A 12364-nucleotide genomic window follows, 5' to 3' on the forward strand; every position below is an offset into this window, starting at 1 on the left:
CATTTCTCCATACAATTATATCTTGGGTCATATCAATATTAATCCCCTTTACCAACATGTCCTGCCTAATTGTCTCCCCCCACGTCTTCTTTGGTCTTTCTCTCATACTCCTTCCAGGAATCTGCACTTCAGCAATTTCATCGTGTTGGGAGATTAGCGTCTCGGCGTACATAAACATATGTATACTTCATTTCTTGAATTTCGTCCGAGGAATGAAATCCCACATGCGGCACATTAATTACCTACAGTTACATCTCTGTCAGTTAGAGACAAGTTGGAATTTTTAATGTGGACGTATACATATTTCTATAATAATCATTTAGGCATTCCAGGAAGCTTCATATGGTTTCATCAGCAAATACAGTTGATCTCAAACGTTTTTTTCAGTGCGTCATTAAATTTGGCGTCATTTAAGATTTTAAGAATGTCGCGAATCACAGCATGACATTTTAGTTAAATCTGACAGTTGTCAGAATATGAATTGTAGATTCTAGACCTCAAAATATTAAGATTTTAACCCAAATCACTTGCTACCCGTCAAATTGCTAGGTCCTCTTTTTACCTTAGGAAACTACCTAGGCAAAATGAGTAGCAAGAAGGATGCAAAAATATTCAAAATAAAAATTGATTGATCTTAAAAGTTTTACGCTACCGGCTAGACAGACTATTTGAATTGATTATTGAACTCGCGGAGAGTGGGTGGATAAAAGACTGTATGACTGTATGTTATTCGATCTATATTATTTATAATTTACATAGGTAGGTTACAAAAATAACAAGAATAAGTGGGTACCTGAACCTGATAGTGTTGTTTACATATAATACAGAAAAGAGGTTAGGTGACTATATATGGGACGTTCCTCAAAAGTACTTTTGGGATTACACTGGTTTATTAAAAATTATTTGAAATTATACCTAAATGAATCAATGTACAAATATATAAATACGATGTTAATAAATAATTAAATAATATGCTAGGTAAGCCTAATATCCCTCACTGATTTTCACTGCAAGTGAACAACACACTTTATACTATCTTGTAATATTGATACCAAGAAAACAGGAAAGATCTTACTTGAGTTTTTGTTGGTGTTATATTGGTCTCCTTGTGTAACAACTAGCTGATGATTTTCTGTTGGAGTGAATGAAAAGGGAGTGGTAAACTCCAACAGAAGTAGTAAAAAGAAGAAGATCTACTTAATGTAGCCAAAGGACAAAAATGTGTGGCTTCTCCGTTGAAGAAGCTGGAGTAACTAAAATACAACTTTGTAGTAGTATTTGTATGGAAGGATGCCAAGACAAAGAATATCGAATTGATACAGGACTAGAGATGAGAAATCATTAATAGATAGATATAACTTGAATGGCTAGCTAAATATGTATGAGAAGGGCCACTTGACACTCAAGGAAGGATTCGGCCAATTTGCACGGCTATTTTTGGCCAGACAATAGATTAAAGGAAGTGACAATGATGGCTCGAAAAGAAGATATGAAGATAATGTTCAGAAAATAGATAGAGTAAATATAATAATATACTGAAAATAGAATGAATTTTTGGGCGCCAGAAGAAGGATAACTAGGTTAACGCTCTTCCAGGTATTCTACGCTGCTATAGAGTATGTTAAATTTGTAGTACAAGTATGTGAAAAGTTATTAAAGATTATTAAATTATAAAATATACTACTAAAAATAAAGGAGTAATAAGAAAAAAAAATCACAATAAATGTATATTTATTGAATGTAACTACTAGATCTTTTTAACAATCTCTGAGTTAGGACAAGTAACTAGTGTGTAACTCTAACATGACAGGAAAAAGTGATACTAGTGAAAGTCAATTACAAAATCATCATACAACTATGATCTAAGAATACTCTTTATAAGGTTAGAAAAACTGACTACGGGTACCTCTAATACAGGAAGTACAACTTACAACTAGGTTAGTAGAACCCTCACCAAATAATAATTGTACGTTTATAATACGTACACCTTAATTAAATACTACCTGATACTATATATAACATATAAATACCTCACTGTGAGTGGGACAGGCACAAGCCTTATTGAATAAATAAACCTACGAGTGGATACACAGATCCTTTTCCTAACTCGTGGTTTATAATAGTAATAATAACAAGTGAAACCAAAAACTAATCTGAGGGATTAGAATCCAGAAGTTCATATGAATTTAATAAATTAAAGTTAAAGTTAAATAAAGTTAATAAGTTAAAGTTAAGTAAAGTTAATAAGTTCAAGTTAAATAAAGTTAATAATTACAATTTTGACTAATATGTGAAGTTAATTTTTAAAAATTTAATTAAACATATACTAAAATAATGGAATGAGTTTAAATAATTATACAAAAGTGGAACACAGCCTAAAAATAATCAAGATAAGAGTACCGACTACTATTATCAGGGAAAATATCTGAGCTCAGAAATTTATACCTTTATAGATTGCAGAGTGTTGGGGAACGCTATCAATTAAATATTATGTTGTAAAGAAAAAAAAAAACCTATAAAAAATATAAAGCAGGAAAAATGTGTGTGCAATTGAACTATAAAAAAAAATGTACTAAATATCACAAAACCAGTCTGTCTTTAATAAGAGCACAGTAAATGTTCCCAAACAAACCACTCCTTCCTAATCTTGAAGTTGATGTAATGAGCACCCAAGGGTGCTAACTCTCGCTAGCAGCTGTCCTGCTGGAGGTACAGGAGAGGAAGACTGGTAGAAAGCAGCTGAAGGTACTCAAAACTGTTGGAAAGCAGCTGGAGGTACTCAAAAAAAGAAAATGTGGAAATAATCCAGGCTGGTCGCCTATTGATTGTTTCTCTCTGTGTGGTCTGGCCTTGGTGTTGTTGTAGGGAGGCTTTAAGATTTCATGGTAGGTGCGGGGTAGAACTCATTGGATATAGTATGCTCTAAAATTCTTCAAATCCACTGCTGCTGGATAACTTCACTATACTTTTATTCTAATATTTAATCAATTTGGAACTGAGAATTAGAGGTGAATAATTGAGTCTAATGACCCCGCACACTACGATTCAGACCGAACACTCGAGAAACAATGGCAATCCAAGGCTCACGTTCACAGCTGAATCCTTCGTACCCCTCTACTAAGCATTGGCTGTCAAAGTGGGGAAACCAATGTTGCCACGTTTTAAATGTGACGTCATCAAGCATTTAAAAATTCTGAGATGGGTTTAAGTTCTATTTGAATAAACATTGAAAGAAAATAATTCTGAAAATAATTAAATAATATTTTGGATAGTTAAATAATATCTTCCCATCAATAATCGATTCTATAAGGGGCGGAACGTCACATTCCCTTTCAACCACCAGAAAAAAAATTTTATTTAAAAAAATTTTTTTTTTTTTTTTTTTTCTCAAAATATTAAACTAGAGTAGTAGTGCTTAGTGTATCATTCCCCGTTGATTCGCAAGATTACAAATAATCACCACTAATAATCAAGGGAAAGTAGGATGGTCACTGCAGCAAATAACGGAAATTGCAAAATATGACCCGAAGTCCTAGTAAAAGTGCTAAAGATGAGACATAATTTATAATGACAAATAAGTGTCGAATTGGCAGTAAATCCAAAGTTGAACTATCCATGGACATCAGATTTATAAGGAGTATATCCAAGGACGAACAACCAGGCAAAGGTGAGAGCCAATTCATACCATAACGCAAGTACATATACTAAAGTCACCAATGAAATCAATAACTATAATAAGTGAAGAATCAAACACTCAATCCTAAATTGGACTAGCAATGGACACCAGATTCGTAATAGCATATCCAGAGAAGAACAACTAGGAATATTTATAGAATAATTTTCACCAATACCAACTAATATAAATAGTGAACATACCAAAGGAATGCAAACACATTAACCAAAATAAATGTGGAATCAGACACTCAATCCAAAGTCAGACTATCAATGGACAACAGATTCACAAAAGCATATCCAATGAAGAACGACCAGGAAGATTTATGGACCAATTCACATCCATACTAAATCATATAAATAAATTAGGTCTACGTACACCCACATCCGGTAATACGAACCTATACAACCAAATAAACAAAATAAGTGAAGAATCGGACACTTAATCCAAAATCGGACTAGCAATGGACACCAGATTTATAGGAGCATATCCAAAGAAGAACGATCAGGAAGATTTATGGACCAATTCTCACTAATACTAAATAACTAACTAAATTAGCTCTAGATCTACCCTCATCCGGTAATATGAGCCTATCGAAACTAAATAGTAAAAATAAAGGATGAACTTATAAGTTCTATGACTCCATGGTAAATACAAAATATGACGGGAACGAGCTCCCAATCTTTCATAAGACTGTATATTCATGTGAACATACATAGGATTATCCAGGAGATATTCCTGAATCTAAGCAACAATTAATGCCTAAGGAAAGAAGAGGGAATCTACTAAAAAGAAAATCAATAATTTGTCCCAGTGGGTTAATCACTAACATTACGACTCTACGTCTATGGAAAGTCAAGCATCTATATACTATGAACTAAGAGACATAAAATAAGCAAACTAGACTTCCCTATTATCGTGTGAAAATGTGCCTGGAATATTTGGAACAATTGCACAAGAATGGTTAGGAAGTGTTGTACACCATTTCCCAACCAGAAATATTATCATGGATAAACATCTGCCTACTCTGACAAGAAAGACATGGATTACGAAATCGGATAGCAGTGATCAGTTGCTGAACTTCGAACCCACGTATTCACCAACTTTGAGCATTAACAGACTAGTTCATAAGAAGAAATATGAAGGACTCAAGAATTTATTTATAAATCAAAATTCCAAATTCATTCCAGAATCATCCTGTGGAGGAAGTAAGAATCCGAATTAATATAAAGTATTTAAGGTACCTGTGACAAATATCAATAAAGTAACCCAATAACAAATTAACAACCACAACTTCTTTCCAATATGGCAAATCCAATGACATGATATAAAAACAATAAAAAAAAAATAATAGGTATGTAATCAAATATCCAAGATATAACACATAATCTAAGATATGGTAGTGTAACATAGCTCCATCTATATTAAGCAAGAATACTTGTATGAGCCCACACATCCAAATATCTTAATATATAATAATCAACAGCCCTTTTATTCTGAGAGGTTGAGTACAAAACTAAGAGTACAAGTGGAGGTTATTAACTTGGTAATACTACTGGCTGGATTAGTATTTGAGAATATTTGTCGATAATGACTCAAATGCAATCTATAATACAAAAAAATAATAATAAACTCATACAAGCGGTATTACACAAGAATTCGGTACCTAATAACTAATACGTGAGAAATCATCAAGCCATGCCGAAGGATAAAAATTGCTATGGTCAGGCATTATCTGGTGATTAACAATTTAAACTAAAATACTATACCATAATAAAACTAATTAAAGGCAAACACAGGAAGATATTAGCTTAAACAACCCTGTTAAGCTAATCTTCTTCCGATGAAGTTGAAGAATCCACATCGTCCATGGTGTTGTCAGGCAGTAAATCCTTTACATGAAATTGACCAATTCGCTTATTAGTCGAATTGTCCTTTAATTCATAAATCAAAGGAGATATTACCCTTGAGACAGTACATGGGACATATTTCTGGCAAAACTTTGCAGAAATGGCATCACCCTTATTGGATTTGACAAAATTGCGCTTTAAGACTCGATCACCAACAAAGAATCGCAGATCTCGTTTCCTCAAATTATAGTGCTGCTGGTTCCTTAGGTAAGAAGTTTTTAACTTCTTCCTAATGTCTGCGAAAATATGAGGTAACGCCTGGAGATCATCTAAGCGATGAAGTTTCTCAGATATTTGAGGAAGATTTTCGGAATTGTCTGAAATTACACCAAAATAATCACCTGATAAAGCCACATTCCTACCAAAATTCAAATATGCTGGAGAGCACTGGGTAACTTCATGGACAGAAGTCCTTATGGCTTGAGCTATGGAATGAATATATTGATCCCAAGCTCTGTGATCAGGGTAAGTATAGGACCTTAGAGCTGTGACAATACTGCGATTTACTCTCTCAGTATGATTTGCTTGTGGATGGTAGGCAGCATTATAAAAGGTCTTTTGAACCTTATATTTAGCTAGAAGATCTTTAAAGGCCTTCGATACAAACTGAGGACCGTTGTCACATGACACAATTTGAGGAACACCATACACCAAAAAGACTTGTTCCTCCAAATATTTTAAAATTGCTGGAGTTGTGGCCTGGCGAAGGGGACAAACTAAAGGAAATTTAGTGAAATAATCCACAACTACCAGGCAATAGGTATTACCCTTGTAACTCCGAGGATAAGGTCCAATGAGATCCATTGAGATCATCTGCCAAGGAAAATTTATGTTCCTGAAGGAACCCATAAGTCCAGCCTGTGGTAGGTTACTTGGTTTACAAGTAGCACAAACCATGCATTTAGAAATGTACCTTTTTATAGACTTCCGCATACCAGGCCAATAATATAATTCGGCAATACGGTGATAAGTCTTATAAAAACCAAAATGACCCGCCGTAACTTCATCATGAAACATATGCAGAATATTTTCCCTATTTGGCGTAGGTACAACTATTTTCCACTCCGACATATTGGATAAGGACTCTATCGGACTTAAGATGTGTTTGTACAGAATATTATTCTCTACCTTAAAATCAGGATATTTTTGTGGGTCTTGAGTGACCCTATCAATCATATTCTGATACCACATATCAGGACTTAAAGAGGACAGATCTAGGACATTAATATCATGGACACGTGAAAGAGCATCTGCGACCACTACCCCGTTTGCCTTTCTATGGACAATCTTATATGAATAGGCAGCCAGTTTGCATATCCATCGAGAAAGCCTCTGTGAAGGGTTTTTCATACTATGAAGCCATACTAAGGAACTATGATCAGTAATTATAGTGAAATTACGACCTTCCAGATAATAACGAAAAGCTTCTAACCCATGGATGATAGCTAAGAGTTCTTTCTCCGTAGTTGAATAGTTTTTCTGGGCCTTGTTCAACTTCTTACTAGTGTACGCTATGGGGTGTTCGGAGCCATCTTTCAACTGAAATAATACGCCTCCAGAAGCTGTATTAGAGCAATCTGTCATTAGATAAAAATGCTCATCAAAATTAGGTGACATCATAACCGGAGCGCTCGTTAAAGCATCTTTAACGCGCCTAAAAGCTTCGTCAGCCTCAGGAGTCCAAGTAATGGTCTGTCCCTTTTTCCTGTTCTTCAAAAGATCAGTAAGAGGTGACAACAAAGTAGAGTAGGACGGTACAAATCGCCGATAATAGCCACACATTCCCAATATCCTACGGACTTGGGTGGTGGTCTTTGGTATAGGAAAATTTTTGATAGCAACTATTTTCTCAGGATCAGTCCTCAGCCCCTGGTTATCCACAACATAACCCAAGAACTTAAGACTAGGGCGACAAAACTGACATTTATCCAGATTGACCGTTAGATTAGCTTCCTTAAGACGTAAAAATAACTTATCTAAAATTTCCATATGAAGGGAAAAATCAGGAGTGACAACCAAAATATCGTCTAAATAATAGAAAACATAGGGCTCTAACGGTGGACCAATGACTAAATCCATCAGACGACACATTGTCTGAGGAGCAGAAACAAGACCGAAAGGCATGGTGACAAACTGGAATAATCCTTTACCACTGACAGCAAAAGCAGTATACTTCTTGCTCTCTTCACTCAGTGGGATCTGTAGGAAGGCCTTAGACAAATCAATAGAAGAGATGTATTTGGCATTCTGAAGTTTGCTCAAAATCACATCTATTCTGGGGATAGGATAAGCATCCCTGTTAGTTGTGATACTGTTTAGTTTTCGACCGTCAAAGCAGATCCTGAAGGATCCATCCTTCTTCTTCGTTAACCAGAGCGGAGAACAGTAGGACGATGTTGAAGGTTCTATGATATTTAAAGCAAGCATCGAATCTACTTCCTTTTCTAAATCTGCCTGCCAGGCTTGAGGTATGGGGTACTGATATAATCTGAAAGGAGTGGGATTTCCCACTTCGATAGTGTGAGAGATTAACGACGTACGACCTAGTTTGTCTTTTGAAGAAAGAGTAGTAAATTTAGAGATCATACTCTCTAATTGCCTTTGTTCAGAGCTTGATAAACTAGCAAAATCGTGAATAGCACTAAGGGTAGATAAATTAAATTCAGATATGGAAAAAGAAAAATCAGAACAACTTAAGGTACTATTGAAAGCATTGAAAAAGTCCATACCTAAAATTATAGAATTCTGCACGGAAGGAATAACATAAAATGTAATTTCCCTACATAAATCTGCCACTGTGATTTTAATTTGGAGTTTGCCCGTAATGGACTGAACTGTACCATCTGCAGTAGATACTTGCAAAGATGAAATGGGCATAATGGGAATACTAGAATTTTTCAATAAATTTAACGAATGTGCCCCTATCAATGAAATATTAGAGCCACTATCTAACAAAGCTAAACACGATTGTCCTAAAATTTGAATAGGAAGATATGGCCTATTATCATTTTGTTTCCTAACTAATAACGAATTAATATCTAGATCTAAAGTATTTGGTTGTCTACAACCGTTATATGGAACTAACCCAGACGTATCATCATCATTAACAAAACTAGAATCTAATATAGATAATGGAACCACATTACTATCACAATTATTATTGTTACGTTGAACACTACCAATCAAAGAAGCGTTTGTAAATGACCATCTGTGATCATTTGAATCAAGCGAATCTAACGTATTATCTATAGAAATAAATTTCTGGTTTAATTTTGTTTTGTGGTGTGTGCTGCTTTCTTGAACGACACCCCTTTCCCTTTTCGTGAAGATGGGTTTGGGTTGCTGGATGTGCTTGGTCCAGCAGTTTCGTTTGACGATGGGGTTTGATTCCCTGATTGGATGTTGGACGGAGAAACGTTCAGGGGACGGACCTCCGACGTGTCGTTTCCCGAACACTTAGAACAGTTTCTTTTAAGGGTGTTCTCTCGGCCACAACCATGGCAGAAAATACGATTTTGAGGAATCCCACAATTGTAAAATGGGTGACCAGGCTGATCACAATTCCAGCAGACAAGAGAACTAACAACCGAAACATTATGTTCATGACCCTTATTTAGCCAAGAACGTTGCCTAAAGGAAGTTGGCTGAGAAGAAGAGTTAGAAGAGGATCGAGATGTGGATGGAGGTTGAGAAGACCAGGATAACGTTTCCTCCAAACGTTTGCATTTTATAGTAAGGTCATCAATGTTCTGAATGTCCATAAGAGCTAATTGTTGATGATAAAAGGGCAATAGACATTTAAGGATGATTTTAATTTTAGCTAAATCTGACAAAGGAGTGTCTAAACGACTACACATACCTAATATAGTATTAATAAACATAGTAACAGATTCCCCAGGTTTCTGCTTATGATTCTTAATTTGATCTAATAAATCATCCTGGAATGAATACGGAAGAAAATCTGACTTCAACTTTTTAATCAGATCAGACCAACAAGAAAAATTACCCCTGTTATTCATAAACCATGTAAAAGCGGTCCCGGTGAACAACTCAGCAGAAGCAGCAAACAAATCCTCTTCAGAAACACCTCTAGATATTCGAAGACATTCAACCCTTTCTAAAAATGACATCACATCAGTGTGCTGTTTTTCACCTGAAAATGAAATACCCCATTTGTGTACTTGAACAGGTTTGGAGTACGTAAAGCTAGGTACATTGACTGAAGCATTAGGAGTAGAGGTAGCAATGGGGTTAACTCTAGAATCAAGTTCACCCTCTAGTGTTAATATTTTAAGAGAAACAGACCTCTTGAACGGTTCCTGTTCTTCAGAAGGACAGTGTAGCAAGTGTACACGGGCAGAAATATGGCCTAGACGAGATGTTAATCGCGCATACTCTGTATCCTTTACAGTTCCCCTAAACTTTTCGATTTTTTTAGACAAGCTGTCCAATGTTTCAGTGATTCCTTTTTGTTGTTCCTCAAAAGGAAGGGATACAGCTGAAATTTGGAGAAAACTTCTATTGCCAGCTTCTTGTTTCAAAGCACCTCTCAAAAGATTGCGTTTTTTATCGACAGTTGTCGACTCCTCTGGCATTATGTCCCGAATCTTTAATTCATAATCCAATTCATCCACCAGAAGATGTTCAGCTTTAAAAGCACACATGATGAGAGCAAAGTTATTGACAAATAGTCCAAAGAACAGAAATATGAAAAATATGAAAATATGAAAGTTTGCACGCAAAATATATATAATATAAACCGAGAAAATATCAGCAACACACCAACAAAATCAAAATAGCCAGCAAAAAAAAAAATATATATATAATGCAGTATATAATCTAATAAATAAGATCAAATAAATATATAAGATCAAATAAATGGATAAATAATCCAATAAATATTGTATACTCAAGTAAACCTACTACCTAAATACTGGAAGTAAATTTTTTTATTTATATGTAACTTACCACCACTCTAGAAAAAATATATATCTATAATAATAATAATAATAATCAACACTTAGTTGTACCTCCAACTATACCACTATTGACTGAAGAAATAAAATTGTTATATGAATTATATTATTAATAGCAATATTAAATATAAGTTCCCAATAAAAATTCAAAATCTAACCCAGAATGTAAGCTGCACAAACATATACTATAATGAGGTCCCAAAATATAAACAAAAATCAAAACAGCGTTTAAGAATACCTGATATGTATCAGAAATTAAAAATAAAATAAATAAGTAACAATATGTGTATAGGATACCAAACGGAAATAACAAAGAGATTTCAGATAAAAGAGAAGAATTGACCTAAATGAATACTGTCTCAGACCAAAAATAAAGCCACCACGTTGGAAAGCCGATGTAACAACTAGCTGATGATTTTCTGTTGGAGTGAATGAAAAGGGAGTGGTAAACTCCAACAGAAGTAGTAAAAAGAAGAAGATCTACTTAATGTAGCCAAAGGACAAAAATGTGTGGCTTCTCCGTTGAAGAAGCTGGAGTAACTAAAATACAACTTTGTAGTAGTATTTGTATGGAAGGATGCCAAGACAAAGAATATCGAATTGATACAGGACTAGAGATGAGAAATCATTAATAGATAGATATAACTTGAATGGCTAGCTAAATATGTATGAGAAGGGCCACTTGACACTCAAGGAAGGATTCGGCCAATTTGCACGGCTATTTTTGGCCAGACAATAGATTAAAGGAAGTGACAATGATGGCTCGAAAAGAAGATATGAAGATAATGTTCAGAAAATAGATAGAGTAAATATAATAATATACTGAAAATAGAATGAATTTTTGGGCGCCAGAAGAAGGATAACTAGGTTAACGCTCTTCCAGGTATTCTACGCTGCTATAGAGTATGTTAAATTTGTAGTACAAGTATGTGAAAAGTTATTAAAGATTATTAAATTATAAAATATACTACTAAAAATAAAGGAGTAATAAGAAAAAAAAATCACAATAAATGTATATTTATTGAATGTAACTACTAGATCTTTTTAACAATCTCTGAGTTAGGACAAGTAACTAGTGTGTAACTCTAACATGACAGGAAAAAGTGATACTAGTGAAAGTCAATTACAAAATCATCATACAACTATGATCTAAGAATACTCTTTATAAGGTTAGAAAAACTGACTACGGGTACCTCTAATACAGGAAGTACAACTTACAACTAGGTTAGTAGAACCCTCACCAAATAATAATTGTACGTTTATAATACGTACACCTTAATTAAATACTACCTGATACTATATATAACATATAAATACCTCACTGTGAGTGGGACAGGCACAAGCCTTATTGAATAAATAAACCTACGAGTGGATACACAGATCCTTTTCCTAACTCGTGGTTTATAATAGTAATAATAACAAGTGAAACCAAAAACTAATCTGAGGGATTAGAATCCAGAAGTTCATATGAATTTAATAAATTAAAGTTAAAGTTAAATAAAGTTAATAAGTTAAAGTTAAGTAAAGTTAATAAGTTCAAGTTAAATAAAGTTAATAATTACAATTTTGACTAATATGTGAAGTTAATTTTTAAAAATTTAATTAAACATATACTAAAATAATGGAATGAGTTTAAATAATTATACAAAAGTGGAACACAGCCTAAAAATAATCAAGATAAGAGTACCGACTACTATTATCAGGGAAAATATCTGAGCTCAGAAATTTATACCTTTATAGATTGCAGAGTGTTGGGGAACGCTATCAATTAAATATTATGTTGTAAAGAAAAAAAAAACCTATAA

General features: G+C 34.2%; 1 protein-coding gene across 2 annotated transcripts in view; it reads right to left on the reverse strand.

The window, feature by feature from the left end:
- The window catches only part of LOC114338111 (uncharacterized), a 55148-nt gene that overhangs the window by 6332 nt on the left and 36452 nt on the right, over positions 1–12364 (reverse strand). The gene's annotated exons all lie outside the window — the stretch shown is intronic.

The sequence above is a fragment of the Diabrotica virgifera genome, chromosome 7 (genome assembly GCF_917563875.1).
Source record: "Diabrotica virgifera virgifera chromosome 7, PGI_DIABVI_V3a".
Classification (NCBI taxonomy): Eukaryota; Metazoa; Arthropoda; class Insecta; order Coleoptera; family Chrysomelidae; genus Diabrotica; species Diabrotica virgifera.